Consider the following 26,890-nt stretch of genomic DNA (forward strand, 5'->3'; position numbering starts at 1 on the left):
TCACTCAGGTTTTTCTCCCTGGACCTGGACCACGTACTCATGAGAAAGTCTGAGGTCAGGAGTAGAGATCCCAGGAGGCCTTCAGCATAGAACAGGCCTGGTAGAGGGAAGAGCAGCCACTGTAGAATGGGAACAACATCTCACCTAGTTCATCGTCCACACGGAACAAAAGCCTTCAGTCACAAGAGGAAGAGCACAAGCGAATTGGTGCTGAGGGAAGGGAGCAGAAACAAACTCTATAACCCCAGGCTGAGGTGGGTACATCGTCGTAAGTCTCCCACAGCACTAGGGACCAGGCAGAATCAGTAAGAAGACCCAGGAACACAGCACTGCCTAAGACAGGATGAACCAGCATAGTGGGTAATATAAGATCCCTAGCTCCTACATCCAGACTAGCTGGGCTCAAGTAACAAGCAAGAGTTTTCTACTCCTGAGAGAGTGTCGAGAACATGGAGAGTAGCCTCATCTGTGGCAAAGGAACAAAGGGAAGATTGAAAGCTGATAGTGCGGTAGACATTGAGAAAAACATTCTGACTCATCAACCCAGCCCAAAACACAATGTAAAGTGAATGTGGATCCCATGATGCATTCAGTGAGGACATTTATAGCAATAGCAGGAAGAAATGGATGACCTGGACAGTCCTTTACTTACAATATCAGTTGAAACTTTAGTTAGCAACCTTCTAACACAGAAAACTCCAGGCCCAGATGGCTGCACTGGTGAATTCTATCAAACTTTTAAAGAATAAATACCAATTCTCAGCAAATTAGCCAAAGCGTATAAACAGAGCGATCACATTCCAAATCATTCAAGATACAATTGGGGCCATATAATTAGAGTCCATTTCAAAGTAAAATAAATGGATGTAAAGGGATTAATTCAATGTCACAATAGAGTTCCAGGAGAAGCCACTTGCACCTATAATTATGCAGCATAATGATTAATTATTTTAAAAAATTTTCAAGTTCAAGGTATGATGTTAATTAATACAAACACTCCTAAGAATGTATGATATTGTGTTTGCTGTTGCAGTAAAAATATGTGGTATTTTTTTTCCTAGAGTGCATTTGACAGAAAATGAATGTCACGGGATGGTCTAAGGAGCATTCTGAAACCAATATCATCTGGAAGTTTCAAATGAATATTTGTTTATTAGAAGCTCTGAGAAGTTCTGCAATAAAAAATGACTAAAAACTTAATTTTATTGGCCAGGATTTTCAAACATATTTTCCCTTGAATCCTTTCTACAGATAATGTCAACAATGCCACATAAAACTAGAGAATGGTGAGTGATGTCACATGGAGCTAGAGTTCCATCTTAAACGCAAACCCCCACACACACACACACACGCACAGAGTCTTGGGTAATACTGGACTACGAACATTTTTAAGACTTGCAATGTTCAATAAGAGTGAAACTCCTCTATAAAGCAGTGAAAGAAGACACAGAGACAAAACTGTTTGAAAAAGAATTGTTTGAAAAGAGATACCTGTAGTTGAGATTCTATACATACTCATTCATCAGATATGCAACACAACACAGCTTTAAAACAAAAAAGGCTCCAAATTTACCAAGATTGCTAAGTTTTCACAATTCTGTCCAGGGTGGAAAATCCCCGCCTTTCTCACATGACATATTCACAGTATCAATTTCATATCTTCCAACATTAACATGGCAGAGTCAAGAATAACATTCTTTTTGAAGGGGAATCCTGGCATATGGAAAGTGCCCCAACCCCTATTATTTTGTAGTACTAGTCAGGGTGATACACTATTTTTGTTTAAATCAGGTGTGAAGGACTTATAGTTTTTATTTGTTTATTTTGTGTGTTTTTTTTTCGGTTGATTGTGCCTAAAAATGACAGTGACTGTGGAACGTAATATGATCAGTGATAGTGGAAGCAGAAGAAAGTATATTGGTTTTCTTCCACATGAGAAATCTGAAGTATTTCCAAACAATGGGAAATTATAAAACACTTTTATTCATGTATTTCACATGGGCTTATCTTTTCATTTCTGAGTTTGAAGTGAAACCCAGGAGGCTGTTGGGCCTCCCCTAAGATAGGCTTGGATAACTTCCAAATATTCTCTTTCCATTCGAACACAGAAAATTAGTGTCATTCTCTTCTTTAACTTGATTCTTTACCAAAGCCATGTTTTTTCCTTGGAAAATACTTTCAGCACCTGTTCTCTAACCCGTTTAGTTCTGACACCATAGATTACAGGGTTAAGAACAGATGGAATGACCAAGTAGAAATTGGCCAGAAGGATGTGGATGTAGTGTGGTATATTCTAGCCAAACCAGTGAATCACAAATGAAAAAAATGCAGGGGTGTAGAAAGCCAATATGACACACACATAAGAGCCACAGGTGCTGAGTGCTTTGAGCCGGGCATCATGGGAAGGCAGCTGAAAGACAGCACGAAGGATCTGGACATAAGAAATGACAATGGCTATGATGTCAAACATCAGGATAGAAATGGTACATAAACCATAGATGATGTTGACTCTGATGCTGGCACAGGATAAATGGGCAATACCCATATTCTCACGGAATGTGTGAGAGATAATATGGTGTCCACAAAATGGTAACCGTAGGATGAGTAGAACAAACGGTATGACAAAAGACAAAGGCCTCAGTAGGATTACCAATGCGATGATGAGAACCACCCTGTTTGTCAGCAATAATGTATAGTGAAGAGGGTTACAGATGGCTACATAGCAATCATAGGCCATGGCCGTGAGCACTGGAATTAGAGCCTGTCATGTGGCTGTCCCAAATATGCAAGAATAATATCAGTAATCACATCCTCATCATCCCTATGGTATTAGATAATTAATAAGTTCTATATGTCGCTTGAAGAGAAATATTGTAACTGTTTTTATCATTACTTCCTAGCTCTAAAGTATCTCAAAATCCTGGTGCCAGGAGGTTTTTTAAGAGGAAATTTAGTTCATTAAAATAATTTATGGAGATATTTTCCATTCAAGTTTGAAGAGAAGTCCAATTTTCCAGGTTAAAACTAAGACTTAAAGAAGTTAACTTACTATTCAAAGGGAATGAACATTATGTGTAGTAGAGTTGGCGTTGGTAACTTTGTACATTTTCTTTGCACTGAGGCAAAGTAGACCTCATTCTCCAGATTTTGAGCCAAATCGTAATCAAACGGACTTTTGAGTTTAGAGATGGAACAATTGAAAAGATCGCATTTATTTGTTTTCTTTACTTCTATTGGAGTGAATCTCAGAAAAAGCTTAGGCAATGAATACATAGAATTAGTTTTCTCCTGTGGGCGATTATCACAAGACAAATCAAAACTTCACACCAAAGGGGCTGTACACTCATTGTGGAATGGGGTAAAAAAATATATCAAAATCCCTTTTAGAAAACAATTTTAAATATAAAGAAACAAGTATACTAAATCAAATTATGGGGAATAATATAGCATGCTAACACTAATCAAAATAAAGTGACTATATTAATACCAGACAAAGTAGACTTCCAAGCAAAAGCTCTTATTAGGGATAAAGTGTGTCATTTCATAATTACAAAGGTGTCAATTTTTCGAGAAGAGCTCACAATCGTAAACATTGTGTACCTCTTATCATATCTTCAAAAGACATGCAAAGTAACTGATGGAAGTGCAATGAGATACAGACAAATCAATAATTATATTTGTAGAATTAAAAATCTATCTCAATAATTAGTACAAGAAGCAGAAAAACATAAATAAGAGTATAAATGATGTCAAACACTATCAAGCACCTTGCCATAATTGTCATTACTAGAAGATTTCACCTGAAATGAGTCAGATAGAAATTCTTTTCAAGTGCTCAGATACAATTTACCAATATAAAACATATCCTGACCTATAAAACACATATCAATAACATTAAGATGATTCAAATAATACAAAACTTGTCAAAAATTTTTGATTAAATCATAAGTCAATATAAAAAGATTGCTGGAAACTCTGAAATAATTGAAAATTGAATAATACATTCCTAAATAACATGTGGGTTGAGAGAAACTACAATATATTTGAATTTTTTTTTTTTTTGGCTTGAGGAAGATTATCCCTGAGCTAATATCTGTGCCAATCCTCCTCTACTTTATATGTGGGATGTCGCCAAAGTGTGGCTGATGAGTGGAATATGTCCACACCTGGCATCCGAACTCGGGAACCCAAAGCCACTGAAATGGAGTGTGCAGATCTTTAAGCACTTGGCCACGGGGTCAGCTCCTAGAAAATATTTGTAAGTGAAGAATTAAACACATCATATGAATATTTTGGGATACAGCTAAACTAGTGCTTAGAAGGAACAGTGTGTAGCATTAACTGCCTTAGTAGAAAGTGAGAAAGATGCCACTGACCTCAGCTTCTACTTTAAAAATCTAGAAGAAGAGAAAATGCAACCTACAAGTAAGAATAAAGTAAATAATAAGAGAAAATCAATGACATAACAAATGTATAAAGAGATAATCAATGAAAACCAAAAGTGTTTCTTTCAAATACCTCAATGAAATTAATAAATCTCTTGACAGACTGATAAACAAAAGACACAATTTACCAATACCAAGAACGAGAGAGGTGACATACCTACAGACACTACAGATATTAAAAGAAAATAAAAAGCTAATATGAACAACTTTATGTCAATAAATTCAATAACCTCGATGAAATGGAAGCATTCCTTGAAAGACACAAACTACCAAAGCTCACCAAGAAGAAATGAATTATTTGAGCAAATAATATTTATTAAAAATTTAGAATTAATAAACACCTCACCATAAAGCAAATCCCAGAACTAGATAGCTTAACTGATGAGTTTTACCAAACTTTTAAGAACAAAATAATAGCAATTCTATACAAACTCTTCTAGAAAATTGAAGAGGCTACGTTCCACTAATTTTATGAGGCCACTATCACCCTAGTTCTAAAATCTGAAAAAGCTCTCATAAGAAGAGAAACACAGACCAATATCCCTCATAAATATATGTGCTAAAATTCTTAGCCAACTGAATCAATCAATAAAAAAGATATTATTTTGAGACCAATCACGATTCTCCAGGGATATACATTTTCCTTTCTGTCCTGGGCAACAATCATCTCATAGTCAGTTGCTATATTCTGTGCAGGTAGAATTTACGTAAAACTCTTTTAAAACTACCAAACTTAGTGGAGAAAGCCCTAAGTCAACTCCTATCTCTTTCATCAGAAATAACATCATTGTAATTTGGGTAGATTGCATGAAATCCAGACTCATGGTGGATCTAATTGATACAGTTGAGATCACCCCTCGATTGGATTTTTATAATTGATTGTTAAAAACAGCAGGAGAGGGGGCTGGCCCCGTGGCCGAGCGGTTAAGTTCGCGCGCTCCGCTGCAGGCGGCCCAGTGTTTCGTTCGTTCGAATCCTGGGCACGGACATGACACTGTTCATCAAACCACGCTGAGGCAGCGTCCCACATGCCACAACTAGAAGGACCCACAAAGAAGAATATACAACTATGTACCAGGGGGCTTTGGGGAGAAAAAGGAGAAAAAAAAAACAAAACAGCAGGAGAGATAAAGATGTATTATAAGATGTTAGTTTATAGCAGTAGTAGCAGTAGCAATCCCAGACTGACTTTAGTTACCATGTAATGAACTTAAATTTGGACATTTTAGGTGGTGGTGTTTTCATCATCAAGCTCTGGTGGGAGATATTTTCAATAATTTTGTACAAAGATTCTAAACAATAACAACAAAATAGTACGAAGCTGCATCAAAATAAAGTACATCTGTTATCTGTGCATCTTTAGCATTGTTTCTATTTCACATCCTATGACAAAAAGATCTGACCTTAAATTTCTGAATGGCTTCAACTTCTGTCCATGACTACTCTTCCTCTGCTGTTTTCTCCACAGTGAGATCCTCAATCTATTTGTGTATATAGCTAACCCAGTCTTGAAACATTAAACTCTAAGATCCTATCAGACCACATCTCACATTTTTCTAGCCCTCTCAAGCATTTTTCTTGTCACCTCTGTTCTCAGGTCACATCAAGTTCTATAGTCCCTGGTTCATTCTTTTTCTTCAAAATTATTTCTTCCCTATCAGCTTCACTTGTTCAGCTTTTCAAAAGAGATCCCTTGCCATATTTGTCATTTTTTCTTTTGTTTACTCTGCTGTCTACTGTGAATATATCTGCTCAAAATTCAGCCCTGAACCTCTGAAACCACTTCTCTTCCAACAGCTCTGGTTGCTGACAGTTTTTAGAGAAAAGTTACAGAATTATGCCAGCTGAAGCCTCCTCAGGTGGGGCTTCTAAGCTACATGAAAATCCTTTCCTATCTCCTTTTGTTAGCATTTTTTTTTTTTTACATTTTCTTCAGTAAAGAAGTTAAAATTGTGCTTTTCTTAAATTGTGTCTTATACGTTTATTCTTTAACTCTCAGCACTTCCTCTTTTCTCCCTAGGAAATCAAAATGATCATGCAAGTAACATTTTCATCCTTTTCGCTCTTCTCTTACTTAGTTGTACAAGTGCTTTTACTCCAGCCTGAAGCTCATATTTCCATCTCTGCCTTGAATCAAATCTCCTTTCAAATCTGCATGTACCGTTCTTTATTCTCTCTCTCTCTTCCCATCTCTGTCTCTGTCTCTCGTATTTTACCTTCCCCACCCTTCATTATTTTCACCCATATTCTTGACCCAAGCTTAAACTAATTTGAAAAAAAGCTGGATTTTTGAAATAGTTTATAACATGATCGATCTCCGTTTCCTCCTATTTCATTGACTACTCAATGGATTATAAAGATTATAAACCAATTTTCAATTGAAAATTTTGTGAATATCATAAATTATGTCCCTCATTGCTATGGCCTTGAATATAAATTAAATGTGCTTCTTCTATCCTCTGAGGAATACTCTATTAGTGGTCATTTTCCTTCCGTAAGGATTCTGGGTACAAATGGATCTAGAAATGATTGAAAACTTTACAAATGGTTTTGAAACGATGTCAAGCCTTAATATTTTTTTCTAATAGCTTTGAAATTCATGGATTCTGGATCTTTTTTGTTTGTTTGTTTGTTTGTTTTTGTGAGGAAGATTGGCCCTGAGATAACATCTGTAGCCAGTCTTCTCTTTTTGCTTGAGGAAGATTATCTCTGAGCTACCATGTGCCAGTCTTCCTATATTTTGTATGTAGAACGCCCCCACAACATGGCTTAAGGAGCAGTGCATAAGTCTGCACCCAGCATTCCAAACCCACGAAACCTGGGCTGCTGAAGCAGAGCTTGTGTATTTACCCACTACACCACTGGCCAGCCCCTTGATCTGGTATTTTTTACCACCATGTTCAATGAAGACATGAGTAGGAAATATTTACTCTGAGAGCTGGTTGGACGACAGAGGAATATATAGAGTTATCTGTAAGATAAATATAGAATGGTGGTAGCACAATAGACAGAAGAAAAACTGAGTTGAATAACAAATAAAGACTTAGAGAACAACAGATAACATAGAAAGGGAATTGAAAAGGTATTTTCATATGCACACACACACACACACCCTCCATCACTTATCCACACATTTAAGAATAACATTTCATAAGGTCATTGTTGGAGTACACACCTGAGTCTATGTAAATTATTATCTTGTTACACTGTAGGCTCACCGATAGCTTCCATATTCACTTAGCTTTCTTTTTTTCTGCATTCCTGTCATCTATTGTAGCTCCTCAACCTAAATCTCAATGAAATGGCCACAGTACAATGGTTCTCTCTTAGTCAATCTTTCTAGCCCAAGGCCAGCCTTACCAGCAAAGCTTCTTGGATGATCTAGTTCCCTTGCCCCAGGACGTTTTCATTTTCACCCACTCTCACTGAAATGGGAGATTTATACAAACATTGGTGCCCTTTGGAGAAAAGAAGTGTCCAGAGGCACTGAGATTGATGCTTCATAAATATAAAACATAACATCATTGATAATAAAAAAAAATGTGCTGATTCTGGATGCTGATTCCCAATTTTGGGGTGACTTCTGAATCAGCTTGTCTCTCTGCAGGAGAGTCTATGAGGAGGGCTTACCTCTCACTCTCACTCTTTTCAACATCCTCTAGTTCTAGATTCTCCACATGGGCCCCATGTACAAGTAGAGATGATTTTATATGAGAGTTTGGCAAGTCATTGGGGGTTCTCTTTTTTATTATCATATTGTTTACCTTTCTCTCATCTGGTCAATTTCTCCAAAACTTACCTACGTCCTCTCTCTCACACCGGTCCTAAGGCACAATTCAACCTAAGATACTATCACGATAAAATTGAAGCTCAACTAGTATCTGTCATTTCATGGAGTGAGGTATTCATTAGAAGAACTTAGGTGAAGGAGATAATACAACAATATAAGGACCAGTGGTTTTGAACACTGCTTCCTATTCTTCCTGGTTCCTTTTAACAGTAAAATGAGACTGTTTAATTTACTTGGAAAAAGACAGAGGTCTAGGAAATCAAATGAGAGATACAGGAAAGTGGCTAAATGGGTGGACTTTGAGGCAGACTACATTGGTTTAAATCTCATCTCCTCTACTTAATGGATTAATGAATTTGGGCAAGAAATTTCAACTCTATGTCTCCATTTCCTCCTTTATAATGATCACAACAATACCTTGTCCAAAGCATTGTTGTGAAGATGAAAAAAGCTAACACTTGTATAGCACTTAAAACAACTCCTGATATATAGTAAGAAATTTGTAACTGTTTGTTCATAATAATGATAATCTGATATTCCCAGGCTAGGATATTCAATGGAAGCTCATACTGATAGGAGCTGCCATAGAGATGCCTCCCAAAATTCACTCTTGGAGTTATAGAGGAGTCAATATACGACATCATCTACCTTTCCTAGATTTATTACCAATAAAGAACAAAATGTGTGAGTCAATCAAATGGCTTTCAGAACATCAGCATTATTACTCAACGAAAGCTGGGTAGTGTTTCCTGGCTAAGTTATGCATCTCAACTGGTAAACTGGGTTTTTTAACAATCTTTGCTCTCTTCCCCCACTCCCTTTTAAATTTAACTTACCTAAAACCTCAGGCTTTTGGTTGCAGGAGCAGAGCCCTATTAGGAAACTAATGAAATCCATGGATTTGAGAGAGTGACTCTGGGATGTACAATCAACACTATCATGTAACAGATCTCTGTGTTTCTAGATTTCCCATTGACTGTATTGATCTTTTTTATTTGTTCTCTTGTCAATTGTCTACATTCATAATTTCAATGGTATATTAAAATTCTTGATATCTCATAGTACATGTCCTGTTTCTCTCTCCTAGGTCTTTAATGTACTTTCTTGCTAATTGATTTTCTATATGATTTTTTTAAAAGTTGTTTTATCGTGGTCATATTGTCTTACAACATTGTGTAAATTTCAAGTTTCTATTATTATACTTCGGTTTATGTGTGGACTGCAACACGTTCACCACCAGTAGTCTACTTTTTATTGTCACCATTCATATGTGCCTCTTTAACCCTTTCACTCTCCTCCCACCCCCTTCCCCTCTGGTAACCACAAGTATGTCCTCCTTATCTATGTGTGTGTTTATCTTTCATATATGAGTGAAATCCTACGGTATTTCTCTTTCTCTGTCTGGTTATTTTGCTTAGCATAATACTTTCAAAGTCCATCCATGTTGTCTCAAATGGCACAATTTTGTCTTTTTTATGGCTCGGTAATATTCCCTTGTATATATATCACATCTTCTTTATCCATTGATCAGTTAATGCGTACTTGTGTTGCTTCCACATCTCAGCTATTGTAAATAATGTTTTGATGAACATAAGGACGCATAAATCTCTTTGAATTGTTGATTTCATGTTCTTTGAATAAATACCCAGTAGTGGGATAGCTGGATAAGAAGTATTTCTCTTTTTTTTTTTTAAAGATTTTATTATTTCCTTTTTCTCCCCAAAGCCCCCCGGTACATAGTTGTATATTCTTCGTTGTGGATTCTTCTAGTTGTGGTATGTGGGACACTGCCTCAGCGTGGTCTGATGAGCAGTGCCATGTCCACGCCCAGGATTCGAACCAATGAAACACTGGGCCACCTGCAGTGGAGCACCCGAACTTAACCACTGGGCCACGGGGCCAGCCCCTAAGTATTTCTCTTTTGAAGTTTTTAAGGCATGTCTATGCTATTTTCCATAGTGGCTAAACCAGTTTGCATTCTGAACAGCACTGTATAAGTGTTCCCTTTTCTCCACATCCTCTCTAGCATTTGCTATTTTTTCTCTTGTAATTATATCCATTCTCATGGGTATAAGGTGACATCTCATTGTGGTCTTAATTTGCATTTCCCTAATAAATAGTGATGCTGAAGATCTTTTCATGTGCCTCCTGGCCATCTGTATATCTTCTCTGGAAAATTGTCTGTTCATATTCTCTGCCCATTTTTTGGTCAGATGGTTCATTTTTTTGTTTTGAGTTGTATAATTTCCCTATATATTTTGGAAATTAGCCACTTGTCAGATATATGATTTGCAAACATTTTCTCCCATTTGATAGGTTGTCTTTTCATTTGTTGATGATTTCCTTTATGTGCAGAAGTTTTTAGTCTGCTGTAGAACCACTTATTTTTTCTTTTGTTTCCCTTGCCTGAGTAGACATGGTACTCACAAAGATACTGCTAAGATTGGTGTCAGAGAGAATACTGCCTATGTTTTCTTGTAGGAGTTTCATGGTTTTAGGTCTTACCTTCAAGTCTTTACTCCATTTTGCGTTAATTTTTGTTTTGGTATAAGATGATAGTCTACTTTTGTTGTTTTGCACACGGCTATCCAGTTTTCTAAACACCATTTATTGAAGAGAATTTCCTTTCTCCATTGAATATTCTTAGCTCCTTTGTTGAAGATTAGCTGTCTATGGATGTGTGTATTTACTTGTGGACTCTCAATTCTCTTCCATTGATTTGTGTGTTTGTTTTTCTCCCAATACCAGGCTATTTTGATTGCTAAGGCCTTGTAGTATATTTTGAATTCATGGAGTGTGATATCTCCAATTCTGTTCTTTTTGTTCAGGATTGCTTTGGATATTTGGGGTCTTTTGTTATTCCATATAAATGTTAGGATTCCTTGTTCTATTTCCGTGAAGAATGTCATTGGGGGACTGGCCCAGGAACGTAGTGGTTAAGTTTCTGCACTCCACTTCAGTGGCCAGGAGTTCACCAGTTCAGATTCTGGGCACAGACCTCTGTACTGCTTGTCAAGCCATACGGTGGCAGGCGTCTCACATATAAAATGGAGGAAGACAGGCACAGATGTTATCTCAGGGCCAATCTTCCTCAAGAAGAGGGAAAAAAAGAATGCCATTGGGATTCTGATTGGGATTGCATCGAACATGTATATTGCTTTACCTTTTAACTACATTTATTCTTTCAATCCATGACTATAGAATACCTTTCCATTTCTTTGTCTTTTGGATTTCTTTCAATAATGTCTTATAATTTTCAGTGTATAGGTCTTTCACTGCATTGGTTAAATTCATTCCTAGATATTCTTTTTGTTGCGGTTGTAAATATGATTGTATTCTTGATTTCTCTTTCTTCTGCTTCATTATGTGCATATAGAAATGCAGCTGATTTTTGTATGTTGATTTTGTGCCCATCAACACTACTGTATTTATTGATGAATTCTAATAGTTTTTTGGTGGACTCTTTAGAATTTTCTATATACAGAATCATGTCATCTGCAAACAGTCAAAGTTTTACTTCTTTGTTTCCATGTGGGATCCTTTTAATTTTTTTTTTTCTTGCCTAATTATTCTGGCTCAAACTTCCAGTACTGTGTTGAATAAGAGTGGCAAGAGTGGGCATCCTCATCTGGTTACTGTTCTCAGAGGAATAGCTTTCAGTTTTTCTCTCTGAGTATGATACTGATTGTGTGTTTATCATATATGACCTTTATTATGTTGAGGTACTTTCTATACCCATTTAATTGAGTTATTTTTAGAAATGGATATTGGATCTTGTCAGGTGCTTTCTCTGTGTCTATTGATCACGTACTTTTTATTGTTTGTTTTGTTAATGTGATGTATCACATTGATTGACATGCTAAAGTTTAACCATCCTTGAATCCCTGGAATAAATACCATTTGATCATGGTGTATGATCATTTTAGTGTATTGGTGTATTTGATTTGCTAGTATTGTGTTGAGGATTTTGCATCCGTCATTGATAATGACCCGTAATTTTTCTTTTTTGTGTTGTCCTTGTCTGGTTTTAGTATCAGGGTAATGTTGGCTTTGTAGAATGAGTCAGGAAATATCTCATCTTCTTCATTTTTTCAGAAGAAGTTGAGAAGGATAGATATTAAATCTTCGTTGAATCTTTGGTGGAATTTACCAGAGAAGCTGTCTAGTCCTGCACTTTTGTTTGTTGAGAAGTTTTTGATTACTGTTTCAATCTCTTTACTTGTGATTGGTCTATTCAGATTCTTTAATTCTCCTTTATTCTGATTTTGGAAGTTGTATAATTCTAAGAATTTTTCCATTTCTTCTAGGTTATCCAATTTGTTGGTGTATATCTTTTCATAGTATTCTTTTATAATCCTTTGTATTTATGTGGTGTTCATTATAATTTCTCCTCTTTCATTTTTTTTATTTGAGTCTACTCTCTTTTTTTCCTAGTAAGTTTGGCTAAGGCTTTGTCAATTTTGTTTATCTTCTCAAAGAACCAGCCACTAGTTTCATTGATCATTTCTATTTTTTATTCTCTATTTTGTTTATTTCTGCTCTGATTTTTATTATTTCCTTCTTTCTACTGACTTTGGGCTTTGTTTGTTCAGCTTTTTATAATTCTTTTAGGTATAGTGTAAGATTCTTTATTTGAGATTTTTCTTGGTTTTTGAAGTAAGTCTATATTGCTATAAACTTCCCTGTTAGAACCACTTTTGGCATGTTGTGTTTTCATTTTCATTTGTCTTCAGGTATTTTTGATTTCTCCTTTGATTTCTTCACTAATCCAATGGTTGTTCAGGACCATGTTGTTTAGTCTCTACATATTTATGACTTTTCCAACTTTGTTCTTGTAGTTGATTTCAAGTTTCACACCACTGTGGTCATAAAAGATGCTCAATATTATTTGAATTTTCCTAAATTTATTGAGGCTTGCTTTGTTTCCAACATATGTTTTATCTTTGATAATGTTCCACGTACACCTGAGAAGAATATGTAGTCTGCTGTTTCTTGGATAGAATGTTCTTTACATATCCATTAAGTCCATCTGGTCTTGTGTTTCATTTAAGGCCACTGTTTCCTTGTTGAATTTCTGCTGGATGATCTACCTGTTGACCTAAGTGGGATGTTAAGGTTCCCTACTATTATTGTGTTGTTGTCAGTTTTTTCCTTTAGGCCTGTGAATAGTTGCTTTATGTAATTTGGTGCTTCTGTGTTAGCCGCATATATATTAATAAGTGTTACATTTCTTTGGGGGAATGTCCCTTTTATCATTATGTAATGGCCATATTTATCTCTTGTTTTCTTTTTTGTCTTGAAGTCTTTTTTCTCTGACATAAGTATGGCTATACCCACTTTCATTTGCTTGCCATTTGCTTGGAGCATTTTCTTCCATCCCTTCACTCTGAGGCTATGTTTGTCTTTAGAGCTGAGTTCAGTCTCCTGGGGCAACACATTATTAAGAATTGATTTTTAATCCATCTAGCCATTCTGTGTCTTTTGATTGTTGAATTGAATACGTTTAGAGTGATTATTGATATATGAGGGCTTAATACTACCATTTTATCTTTTGTTTTCTGTTTATTCAATATTTTGATTATTTCTTTTTGCTTGTATTTCTGTCTGCCATTTCCGTTCTGTGGTTTTCTACAATGGTTTTCTCAATTTTCTCTTTATGATTTTTCATTCTGCTTTGATTTTTTTTTTGCTTTGTGGTTACCATGAGATTTGTTTAAAAGATCTCATAGATGAGATAGTCATTTTTCTGATAGCCTCTTCTCTCCCTTAGCCTATGCAGGTTCCACCCTTTTCCTCTTTCCCATCTATAGTTTTGTTACCACTCATTATTCTTTTTTGTGTTGTGAGTCTGTGACCAAACTGAAATGATTACAGTTGTTTTTGAAGCATTATTTCTCTTTATCCTTTAGGTTATAAAGTGTTTGCTAACCTATTCTGACATAGAGTTACAATTTTCTGATCCTGTCTGTTCATTAATCTCCTTGGTCAAAGCTTTGAAAATCATTGCCATTTTGTTCAGGCAGGAGGGCTCCTTTCAACATTGTTGTAAGGAAGGCATGGTGATAGTCGACTCTGTCAGATTTTGTTTGTCTTAGAAAGCTTTTATTTCTATCTGAAGGATGCTTTCACTGGAGAGCGTATTCTTGGATGGTAGTCTTTGTCTTCAAGTATTTTGAAAATATCATTCCACTGTCTTCTAGCCTATAGGCTTTCTGTTGAAAAATCTGCTGAAAACCTGTTTGTGGTTCCTTTGTAGGTTATTTTCTTCTCTCTTGCTGCCCTTAATATATTTTCTTTCTCATTGACTTTTGATATGTTTAATATATGCCTTGGAGAAAGTCTTTTTGCCTTGAGGTAATTGGGAGTTTTATTAGCTTCATGTACTTGCATGTCCAGTTCTTTCCTTAGATTTGGGAAGTTTTAAGTTATTATTTCTTTGAATAAGCTCTCGGTTCCTTGCTCCCTCTCTTCTCCTTCTGGAATACCTATTATATTTGTTATTTTTCCTAATTTAGTTGGATATCTCTCAAGGAATTTGATCACTTTTTAAAATCTCAAGTCTCATCCCTCCTCCATCTGAATCATTACTAGATTTCTGTCTTCAGGTTCACTAATTCTCTCCTCTATATGGTCTGCTCTGTTTGTAATGCTTTCTACATTATTTTTCATCTGATTAATTGTGTTCTTCATCTCCAGATTTTCTCTTTGATTTCTTTTTGAGTTTCAATTTCTTTGCTCATGTATGCCTTCTAGTCATTCATTTTATTCCTGAGTTTATTGAACTGTTTCTGAGATTTCTCATAACTTGTTGAGTTTCTTTATAAATATTTTGAATTCTATGTCAGTCAGATTCTAATCTCCTTGACTTCAAGTTTGGTTTCTGGACAGCTGTCATTCTCCTTCTGTCCTTTGCTGTTACTGGAGTTCTTCATAGTATTTGATGAATTGATGCTCTGCCAGCACATTTGTGGTAGTAACCACATTTCTTATTTGGGTATGGTTTTGGTTACTTTGGTTCTCAGAAGCTGCTGATTATATTTGAAAGCCTGCAATTTCCACCTCCACTGCCTCTTCTAGAGGCATCATTAGTGCCCTCCCTGTGCCACTTGTGCCTCTGAGGTTGCTGGTGACTTGCCGCTTACAATGTCGCTGCAGTCTCAGTTGTTGCCACTGAGGTCATCAGGCTGCAAATACTTCCATTGCTTTTGGAGTCACCTGGGTCTCCTGTTCTTCTCTAGGCTCTCCTTGAGCTCTCCACAAGGTTCAGATTCTGCTGCCCATTCACCACTTGCTCTTCTGCTATTGAATTTTCATGAGATGCTGTTTGCAGAGCTGCCAGGGATGCTGGGTTCATGGGAGAAGCTACCAGGGACATGGAGACCAAGGGATTTGTATTCAGCACCTACTGCTGGTGGAGCCAGTGTTGAGGGTGCCACAAGTGGTGGTTGTATCACCAGTTCCACTGTGGTTTCTGAATCCTCTAGTAACATTGTCCACATGCCACCACTAGGGGTGAGCAGGGGTTAAGGAAGAAAATGTTGTTGTTGCCAAATCCTTCTGCTGCTATTGGTCTCTGACACCAGCTACTATTTTTTGAAAACTCAGATCAGGCTGCCCTGCCCAAGCTCAGAAAATCAAATTTCAGTATACTTTTCCCACTGTTGGAAAGACCTGGCATGACATGAGAGGAGTTCATAACAAGTTTTTTTTTAGGAAGATTAGCCCTGAGCTGACATATGCTGCCAATTCTCCTCTTTTTGCTGAGGAAGACTGGCCCTGAGCTAACATCCCTGCCCATCTTCCTCTACTTTATATAGGGGATGCCTACCACAGCATGGCTTGCCAAGTGGTGCAATGTCTGCCCCTGGGATCTGAACTGGTGAACCCCAGGCCACCAAAGTGAAACCTGCAAACTGGGCTGGCCCCCAAGCCATTTTTTTATTTTTTATAATTTTCTCGTTCCTACTTTTGATCTGCTCTTTCCCACTTAAATAAATCCCTTTAGCATTTCTTGTAAAACTGGTTTCTTGGTGATAAACTCCTTTAGTTATTGCTTGTCTGGGAAACTCTTTATCTCTCCTTCCATTCTGAATGATAACCTTGCTGGATAGAGTATTCTTGACTGTAGGTGTTTTCCTTTCAGCACTTTAAATATATTGTGCCACTACTTCCTGTCCTATAAGGTTTCTGATGAGAAGTCAGCTGATAGCCTTATGGGGTTTCCTTTGTAGGTCACTTGTTGCCTTTCTCTTGTGGCTTTTAGAATTCTCTCTTTATATTTAATTTTGGACATTTTAATTACAAGATGCCTTGGTGTGGGCCTCTTTGGGTTTATCTTTTTCGTTCTCTCTCTGCTTCCTGTACTTGTATGTCTGTTTTCTTCCTTAGGTTAGGAAAATTTTCAGCTATTATTTCTTCAAATAGATTCTCTGCCATTTAGTCTCTCTCTTCTCCTTCTGAGAAAACTATAATACAAATGTTAGTGTGCTTGGTGTTGTCCGAGAGTTCCCTTTGACTGTTCTCACTCTTTTAAATTATTTTTTATTTATCTGTTCAGCTTGGGTGATTTCCTCTAGTCTTTCATCCAGCTCACTAATCCATTCTTCTGTATCATCTACTCTGCTATTGAGTCCTTCTAGTGAATTTTTCGTTTTCAATATTAGATTCTTCATTTTTTATCAATTCCTTTTTTATATTTTGCAATTCTCTGTTGATGGTGTCACTATGTCTATGCATTCTTCTCACAAAATCAGTGATCATCCTTATGACTTTTTGCTTGAACTCATTGTCAGGTAGATTGTGTATTTCTGTTTCATTTACTTCTTTTTCTGGGCTTTTTTGTGTGTGTGTTCACTTGCTTAGAATGTATTTCTTTGCCTCCTCATTTTGCCTCTTTCTCTGTTCTCATATTTCTGCATTAGGTGGGCCAGCTATGTGTCCTGATCTTGGAAAAGTGACTTTATATAGGAGACACCTCTTGAAGCCCAGCAGTGTGTCCCCCTCTTTTCACCAGTTCCAAGTGTTCCAGGAGTGACCTCTGTGTGGGTAACATGTCTCCTTCTGTTGCAGCAGGGTTGCTCTTGCTGGAAGTGCCCATGGAGTCTAGTTTGTCCCCTGGCAGGCTGGTTGTAATATTCAGCTGTGTGTGGCTGCTATGGACCATTTCATCAGCTTATTGGGTTTGAGAAGCCCCAGCACAGTTGGTTGCAAGGTCTAATAGCACATTCCAGTTGTAGCTTTTTTGTTAAGTTAGTAGGCTCCCAGCATGGACAGTTGCTAGGCTCAGGGGCTTCCAATTGCTATGGGCCTCCAGCCTGCAAGGCTGTTGCCAGCTATCTCTGAATTGCAGCTGAGTGGGGCTTGCTCTAGGCATAGGTGCATGCAGTTGTTTCAAGATTTGGGAGGCAGGGTCCATCCCCTATGTGGCTTTTTGAGAAGCATAGGTCTTCTGCCACTGATAAGCTTTACAGCCCACAGGTCCACACTCACCATCAGTACAGTCCTGGCCTGTGCACCCCTCCCAATCCCCTGGAACATACCCATCACCCCACTGCAGAGGCCCCCCACACTACACCAATGCCCTACATAGTCCATCCATTGCTCCTCACACACACCCTGTCCTACAGAAGCAGACCTATACCCTTGCCTGCAGAGGATCCAGGCACCCAGTCTATGCAGGTAGAAAAATTGCCCAAGGGAATGCTGCTGGGTGTGACCAGTCCCTAGGGCAGGCTGCCTGCCCTGACTGAGCTGGATTAAATCAGTGCTCTAGTGAATGGGAGAGACCCTGGGCTAACAGGCCAGGGGAAGAACACCAATGGCATCTGCCAGTGTTTGTGTCAGCACACCTGCACTAAGTCACAATAATGCCTGCCACCAATGTCTCAGTACTTGGATAGGTCTCACCTCTCACCAAGATGTACCCAGAACCTATCAGATGAGTCACTTTTCACCAAAGGACTGTTCACCTTTCTTTCTAGTGATTTTAGGTTGCTTTCTGAAATGGGTGAATTTGTGCATGGGCCATTTAAGAGCTGGCTTTTTTCTGCTTGTGTTTGATAGTTTTTCTAAGGGTATTCCCCTTTGTAGTTAATAGGCAGTAAAGCCAGATATTATGACACTCATCTCAACTGTGCTGAGTCCAGAGTATGCTGATAGCAGTAACACTCCTCTGTTCAGGCTCCCCTCTGCCAGCTCAACTTCACATTCAGGGAAGGCTGCATACGTTAGGATTGCTCCCACCTAGCTGTGAAACTCTGTGGCTCTCAAAGGTGGCTGTTTTCTCCCCAGAAAGGAATTTCTGCCTCTTCTGCCTCAGTCAGGACTGTCCTTCATTGTGGGGGTTCTTTTTATCCAGGGATAATTGCTCCAAAAATAGTTGTAACATGTTATATTCATGGGAAGAGGTGAGTTCAGAGTCCACCTAAGCCACCATGTAGAATTCTAGCTTCTATTCTGCCCCTGACTCAAGAAAAGGAAGCCATTAGGGAACCCTTGCCTCTAAGGAATTGAAGGCAGAAAAGCAAGGTTTAAGATAGCAAGATGACAGAATAGGAGGGCCCAGTACTCCTCCTCCAACAGAAACTCTGATTGAAAACCATTAATAGAGGAAAATACCTGTATGAGAGTTCCAAAATCTGATGAGAGGTTACAGGAGCCCTGTGGAGAACAGAATAAGAAAAAACAGATTTAAAAGCATACAAAGGAAAAGTTTCACTTTAACCCGAATCTGGCACTGCTCTGCTCCAAGAGAGATTCTGTCAGCCCATGAACTCTCTCACGGGAGAGAGAGAACAAGCCCACCCCAGATATATATATAAAATATGTGTGTCATACACATTTACATAATATGCATTTACGCACACACACACTGTCCATTCTCATTATTTTCAGTAGTTTGTGTTCTATAAAATAATCTTCAACACTGAATTAGAAAAAATGGGATCATTGTTCCTAGGGGAAATACAGAGTTGGGCTCCTATAAGTTTCTTGTCAGAACATTTTAATGTCAATCAATCAATACATAACCTGGTTTTATGTGTGTTTCTGCTTAAAGGCACCTCATTTAATACATAGTTCTTACAAACGCTTAATTGCATGGTCTTTAAATGATTAAAAGTCAGGATATTTGGAGGCCACTTGTGTTATATATGTTCATTTGAGGGCACTTGTGTTCCTCAATAACTTAGTCTCAACAGTGTTGAAAACTGCTCTTCCATATAATTCTTTCCCTGTATACATAGCCGACATTTTAAAACTCCTTCTGCAGCATCCTGAGAAACAGAACCCGCCTCAGTTATAAGTTTACATTCATCATCATGTGTTGCCTTGGAAACGTGTTAGCCAGCCAGGACTAGCTAAAACAAAGTTTTGACATTTTTATGACCTGGGTGACATGACGGTAAATTTCTTTGACCTCACAATAACACTGTCCACTACACATTTTATTAGTTGTCGTCTCATGAGTCTACGAATTTAGCCACTTTTCCATTTCCTTATCACACACTATTGATTACTATAGGACTTTCCAGAGTGGCTTCATATGCAGATATGCAAATTTCCTCTTCCTTTGCCTGGCTGTATCATATTTTTGATTAACTGACTTTGAACTCACAACCAACAGTGCTTTAACTCATAACTGAATGAAGCTTATCTAACAAAGTTATTTTTTCCATAAGGCGCATCACAACCTTGCACTTAGGGACACTAGAAAAATATTTTATTCTAGTGCACTTCATAAATAAATTTTGAAGATATTTACTTATTCTAGTGCACTTCATCACTACATTTGGCAGTCATTATAAACATTGAGATCACCAACAAATAGCATATAAATAAAAAAACAGTGGCACTGAATAGAATGCAAAATGACTGTTGTTTATAGTATGAGAGTTGAAACAAAAAGTGAGTCTTACCTTGTTCAGCCTCAGCTGGAAATAAGTACATCAGGCAACTCAAATTTTCCCAGCTCTTTGCATGTCTGCAAATGACTGTAAAAGTGTTGTATTTTGGGGGTGAGAAGTAAATTTTAGGGAGAAAGCAAATTTCCAAGTCTAGAATCACCAAGTAATGGAGCTTCACTGTATACATGTAAATTACGTAAGAATAATACTTAAGATAGAAATAATACAATTAAATGTAAAAATAAAATGATAAAATTCCAAGTGTATAATCCAAAGATTGACACAAAAATGATGGAATAATTATTTAAAGATCTAAAAGGAGCCTAAAATACATGTAAAAGCAAACAATAAATCTTAATGTCTGAGAAGATTGTCCATTTAAAGACATCAGATTTTCCATACTATTGTTTATATGCAATTCAATTTTCATCGAAATCACAATTTGATTTATCTCATATAACTAAATAAATTTTCTGTGCTAAAGACAGACGGTAGAAAAGTAGTTGACAAGAGTTGTTTGATTCAGGGGAGGGAATGGGGGGAGGTTGGTAAAATGGTACAAATTTTCACCTATAAGATGAATAAAGTCTGAGGATCCAATGTATAACATGATATCTATAGTTGAGAACAGTTTAGTGTACAAATGAAATTTGCTAAGGGAGTAGAACTTAAATGTTCTCACACACATACAAAAGATAAATATATCAGATGATGGATATGTTAATAAACTAGGTGGATTGAATCTTTTCACAATGAATATGCCTATCAAATCACCAATATATATATTTTAAAAAAGAATTCTGGTGCCGGCCCAGTGGCCGAGAGGTTAAGTTTGCGCACTCTGCTTCGGCGGCCCAGGGTTTTTGCTGGTTCGGATCCTGGGCGCGGACATGGCACCGCTCATCAGGCCATGCAGAGGTGACATCCCATACGCCACAACTGGAAGGATCTGCAATTAAAATATACAACTATGTACTGGGGGGGTTGGGGAAGAAAAAGGAAAAAGAAGATTGGCAACAGTTGTTAGCTCAGATGCCAATCTTTAAAAAAAAAAGAAAAGGAAAGAAAGCTTAAAAACTAAAAAATGAAAGAAAAAAAAATTCTCTAGGGCCAGCCTCGTGGCTAGTGGTTGAGTTCAGCATGCTCGATTTCAGTGGCCTGGGTTCACAGGTTTGCATCCCGGGTGTGGACCTACATCACTCGTCAGCCATGCTGTGGTGTTAGGAGGAGAGACTGGCACAGATGTTAGCTCAGGGTGAATCTTCTTCACCAAAAATACAAAAAGAATTCTGTGACATTGACGTATCGATTAATTATGAAAGAAGTAAAGTGTGTGTATCATGACATGAATCTTGAGTTGTGGTATAAAATTTTAAAGTCTAATATGACTTAAATATTCAAAATAGTTTGAATATGAAAATTATGAAATAAAATTAAACCAAATATCAGGGCTGGCCCCATGGCCAAGTGGTTAAGTTCTCACGCTCTGTTGCAGGCGGCCCAGTGTTTCATCAGTTCAAATCCTGGGTGCGGACATGACACTGTTCATCAAACCACGCTGAGGCAGCATCCCACATGCCACAGCTAGAAGGACCCACAACTAAGAATATACAACTATGTAATGGGGAGTTTTGGGGAGAAAAAGGAAAAAAAATGAAATCTTAAAAAAAAATTAAACCAAATATCAAGGTGACATTTTGATTGATATTAGATTCTTCTTCCTGTTTTCTTATATTAAAAATTAAAAGGCTTTATTAAAACAGAGAATAGACACTATGCTTCTTTTTTCAATTTATACATACAATACTTTTAACAACAAACAATTCTAAGACTCAAGCAATCCTGTAGAGAGGCAGGCTCCACACAGCAGAGGAAGACTCAGCTCCTCCCCACCCACTTCTTGGATTTTCCTGTTAGTAAGATATTAGCTCTAAAAACTTGTAATCTGAGTTCTGAACTCAAATCTCCAATTCCCAATGGTTTCTTTCGCTGACACCCTGGGGAGACGTCCCCACTCCATGCCCATGGGAGCCTCAGAAATGAGGAAACATGTCTACAACTGAGCTCATTTGGAAAACCTTTAAGTCATGAGAGAACTCCCTCAGGCTAGGTGGGTGTTCATCCTGATCCCCACAGAACCTCTGGTGAGATAAGACAATGCACAGTTGCTCTCATTTCTGTTATGAGCTAGTTGGACAATAACTAGACAGAAGGTTTCAGAGCTCTAATTAGAGCAAACAGGCTCTGCGAAAGAGATTTGTGTATGATTTCTTGCGATAACTGAGCCCACTTAGTTTTGTGGTCCCTGAATCGACTGCCTCTGTTTTGCTCTGTTGTGGGTTGAGATTAGGTGGCAACTTGCCTTGGGGATAAATTTGTGCATGGTCTTCTGTGTTTAGTTCGGTATGTCAGAGGAAGGCTGATGAAGAAAAGGGTGGGAGTGCAGATGTATCAGTCCTACATTCCGAACATATCTGTGATATTTGAGCAATGTTTCACGCTGCTCAAAGCCATCTTGAATGCATATGTCATTGTTCATTTACAAAAACCTCTGGAGTACATGTCTCCTAATGGTTAATGTACAGATCACAAAATTTATAATTATACTTGGGTTCAAATTCCATCTCTTTGAATTCACAGTACGATAGCTTGGGGAACTACACCGAACATTCTTAGCTTGTTTTTATAACTGCGTTATATGTATTATTATCTACCTAAAAACTCCCTTAGGGACTCAGGATAAAGTCTGTAATGTAAATGATATAGTCCCTAATAGATGCTGAATTCATGTTGATTTATTTTATTTTTGTAAAGAGATGGATAGCGATGTAGAATTTAGGCCAGAAAACATTATAGGTTGCTTATTTTATTCCTCCTCAAAAGCAGATGTGAATTTCTTCCCCTTCAATCCCTCTTTGTTTCTACACTGTAGTCAGACAAGGAAAAAAATGCTGATAGAATTCAATTTTGTTGTAAACTGATCCATGAGTATGTTATTATAAAATAAATAGCATAAAAACAGTATTAAAAGATTTAATAGGGGCCCAGTCTGGTGGCATAGTATTTAAGTTCGTGCACTCTGCTTCGGTGGCCCGGGGTTCGGGTTCTGATCCCGAGTGTGGACCTATGCACCACTTATCAAGCCATGCTGTGGCAGGTGTCCCACATATTAACAGAGGGAGATAGGCACAGAGTTAGTTCAGGGCCAATTGTCCTCAGAAAAAAGAGGAGGATTAATGGTGGATGTTAGCTTAGGGCTAATCTTCCTCAAAAAAAGAGAGAAAGATTTAACAGTATGGACAATATAAATAGCATAAAAACAGTATAAACTGTCAATTCACTAAACTGTTTGGGGATTATTGGGAATTATAATAAATTTATAGTGATTTCACTAGTTGTCTTAAATTTATACTGAAATTACTAGAAAAATAATAACACTCCTTTACCATTTATTTTTCTTTTTATTCATTAATTCATTGGAACAATAAGTAAATATATGAAATAGATATGATGTTTGCCAAGTAACAATCTGCAATATAATAAAAGAGAAAGGCATGCAAAAATAAATATGACATGACGAGACATAGAAGACAGGAAAGTGCACATACCAAGAGGACACTGAAGAGGGCATCAATACTAGAAAAACAATCTCAGAGGAGCTGATATGTGAGTAGACTCTTCCATTCTAACCAAGTTACTGAGGGCTTTTATGTGTGAAGAAATACCACAAAGACCAAAGACACAGGGTCACCATCTTCATGAAGTGGGTAGATGACCAGTTCTCAATGCAGAGAGATATGGGAAAAGGTATTGCAAGAAGATAGAAAAATTCCTTAATATTTTATAAGACATGGGAAGCCACATCTCATTTGTAATTTCTTGGTTTGCATTGTTTATGGTGAATACTATTGCAACTCTGCATTATGTACTTACCTTAAACTATACAGATAACACATGAATATGTAAAAAAATTGGCCATTAAGAAGGCAATCATAGCGATACAGCTAAGTTGTCCTTTGACCATATTCTTTCCATCCCTCACACATTTTAGAATCTTGCTAAGTTGAGTGCATATCCTTCTACATTGTTTTCTGTGTGTATAAAATTCTTGTTGTAAATATATTTATATATCATATATACCCACATATAAATGCAGAAATGTATGTTTAATTTTTGCATGTATTTCAATGTTAATGGAAAAATTAAATTCCTGTTTCATTTTTTTATTTGGAGACATTTTATATCAGTTTATATAAATATGCTTTATTTATTCTGAGTGCTTTAGAGTACTCTATAATATAAATATGTCACACATCTTTTAACTTAATATTACTTTATGGATGGGCATTTTGAATGCTTCACTTTTTCTTCTATTATAGGCGCTTTTACAATGAGAATCACTGTGTTTACTTCCATGTGTATATGTGAACGTTATTTCCTAGGATGGCAAGTAGTTGAACTGACCTACCAAAAAATTTTTTTAATACGAATGGTTACTATAAAATTTTGCCCTAAAAGTTGGGTCAACTTTCTCTTACAATTGTGCATAAGAGTGCTTTTTAATCCAAACCTCACTAATGCTTGTTATCAACAATCTCAATATTCTATTGGTTAAAAATATAACATATGGTTTGCCTTATTCATTTTAACTTTTATTTTCCTGAGTGCAATTAAGGATAAAATCTATTTTAAGTGATCGGACATTGGCATTCACTTCAGTGTGAATTTTTTCTCTAGATAATGTGTCAATTTATTTTCTATTGGAAAAAAATATATTTAAATTGTGTAAAGGGACAGAATAAATAGAGTAAAGTTAAAGTGCATGACAAATACAAGAATGTTTAGAAACGAAAATATAGATAAAAGGATATAAAGTTTCATTTAAGGACAAAAAATGGAAAGTATATAAAAATGCATTAACTCCATGAGTATAGACATAAACCTAATGGTAGAATAAGATACGGTTCAGAGAGCTTGTGTCTGGTGACAAATTTTAATTTTCCCTTTGAAGTAAGAGCTCATCTACGAGAGCAAGCATGTTGGAGGAGGGTTAATTAGGAAGAGAAGGCTTAGACTTGGAACACTTCCTTTATATAATTTAATAATAGGAGCACTTTTTGGCCAGTAATCATGATCAAATTAATGGTGATGGTATTTTCTAATGTTAGATACAGAACAATCCTCATTTTCTCTCTTACATACACAAACGCAAAAAGACAGTCACATCGTTAGGGCAATTTGTCACTACAGTTAAGAATAAGGTCCCCAAAATCACTGTGTGGACTAGAAACAAGGTCTATCTCTTGAAAATTCTTTGAACTTATAAAAGTTACTTAAATTCTCCAAATATTAGAACGGAGATAAAATTTATGAGTTAATACCTGAAATGTTCTCAGGAAAACAACTGACTCATAGTAAGCATTTAGATATGTTAGCTATTACATTAGAACATAACTTCCCAATAATCTGGTTTTCCTGTACTACTCTCCTGTACCAATTTATATCATGATTCAGAATTGCCATTATCTAGAGTTTCCAAGCTTCCTTGACCTACATATCCTGCTGTCTCCATGCTCAAAAGAGAATATCCATTGCTAGGGAATTTGAAGGCCAACTAGCCAAAGCAGAAACTTTAGGTATGAAATTTCAACAACAGATTAAGAGGGAAAAACACTTTTCATCATTGTAATTCAATATTAAAGTCCAGTATACTATACATATTCTAATCTTTATTTCAATGGACACTGATTTAAGTGTAATTTTTCCTGATCACAAAGACTCCACAATCTACCCATAAATATAGTATTGGATAAAGTAAAAGGTGCCTCAGGAACAGTGTGAATTGTATTTCTAAAAAGAAAAAAAAGGCAAAACAAATTGTCTATTAGGGAAGCAGTATCTTTCAAAATGTTGGTGTAATAGTCTTAAGAAATGGAAAAAGTATAATCAGCAAATCACAGTATGAGGTACACGGAGGGATCAGTCAGTACAGAGAAGTATGCAAGCAAAGAAAAGGTTATGAATGAAAGCCTGGATGAAGTAGACTGCCTATAGAGTGAACTTAAAAGCAAGTCATAAAGTTGTTTGATGATTTGAATACATGTAAGAAAGAAAGGAAGATCAGAATACATGTTATAATCATATTGTTGTAATTCTGGCCTGCTAAGGTCATGAATAAACACAAATTATGGGGCCAGTGGGGAGTCAAGAACAATGCAATGAGTTGTTCATTTCACGACACATTGTCATCAGACCCAATCTTGTCATATCATGAATGAGTCCCATGTTGGTATGACTGAATATCCTTCTGGTCATTGCACGACAATCAACACATCCTTCCAAATTTTGGTATTTCAGTTTCAAAGATACACCCTGTAACTCAGCAAGTCCCCAAACTATTATAACTAAAATACATATTTAAAAAAATTGAATCTTTTTTCTACTCAAAATCTCCTATCATCCTTCCTATTTCACTCTATCTTGTATCTTATAACTGCAATTTTCTTACTCAGTCATACAAACCAATGACTCTTACACATTCTTCAGCTTCAATTAGTATCAGTTTCTTCTCCATGAAAGATTTTGCATTTTCCATATTTCTATATTTAATTCTGATTTTTGGTACCTAGATATTTTCCCTCATTTTGCATCTATAGATTAGCCACATTTTAAAATACAACTTTTAAATAGTATCTGACACTGAGTCAGATGATGAACTAATGTCTATCTAAATATTTACAGACATTATAATT

The 26,890-nt window shown here is 36.8% G+C and overlaps 1 pseudogene; it reads right to left on the reverse strand.

Annotated features, from left to right (window-relative positions):
* Positions 1–26,733, reverse strand: LOC124225519 (olfactory receptor 52E1-like; annotated as a pseudogene).
* Positions 26,734–26,890: the final 157 nt, after the last annotated feature.

Source organism: Equus quagga, chromosome 14 (genome assembly GCF_021613505.1).
Source record: "Equus quagga isolate Etosha38 chromosome 14, UCLA_HA_Equagga_1.0, whole genome shotgun sequence".
Lineage (NCBI taxonomy): Eukaryota > Metazoa > Chordata > Mammalia > Perissodactyla > Equidae > Equus > Equus quagga.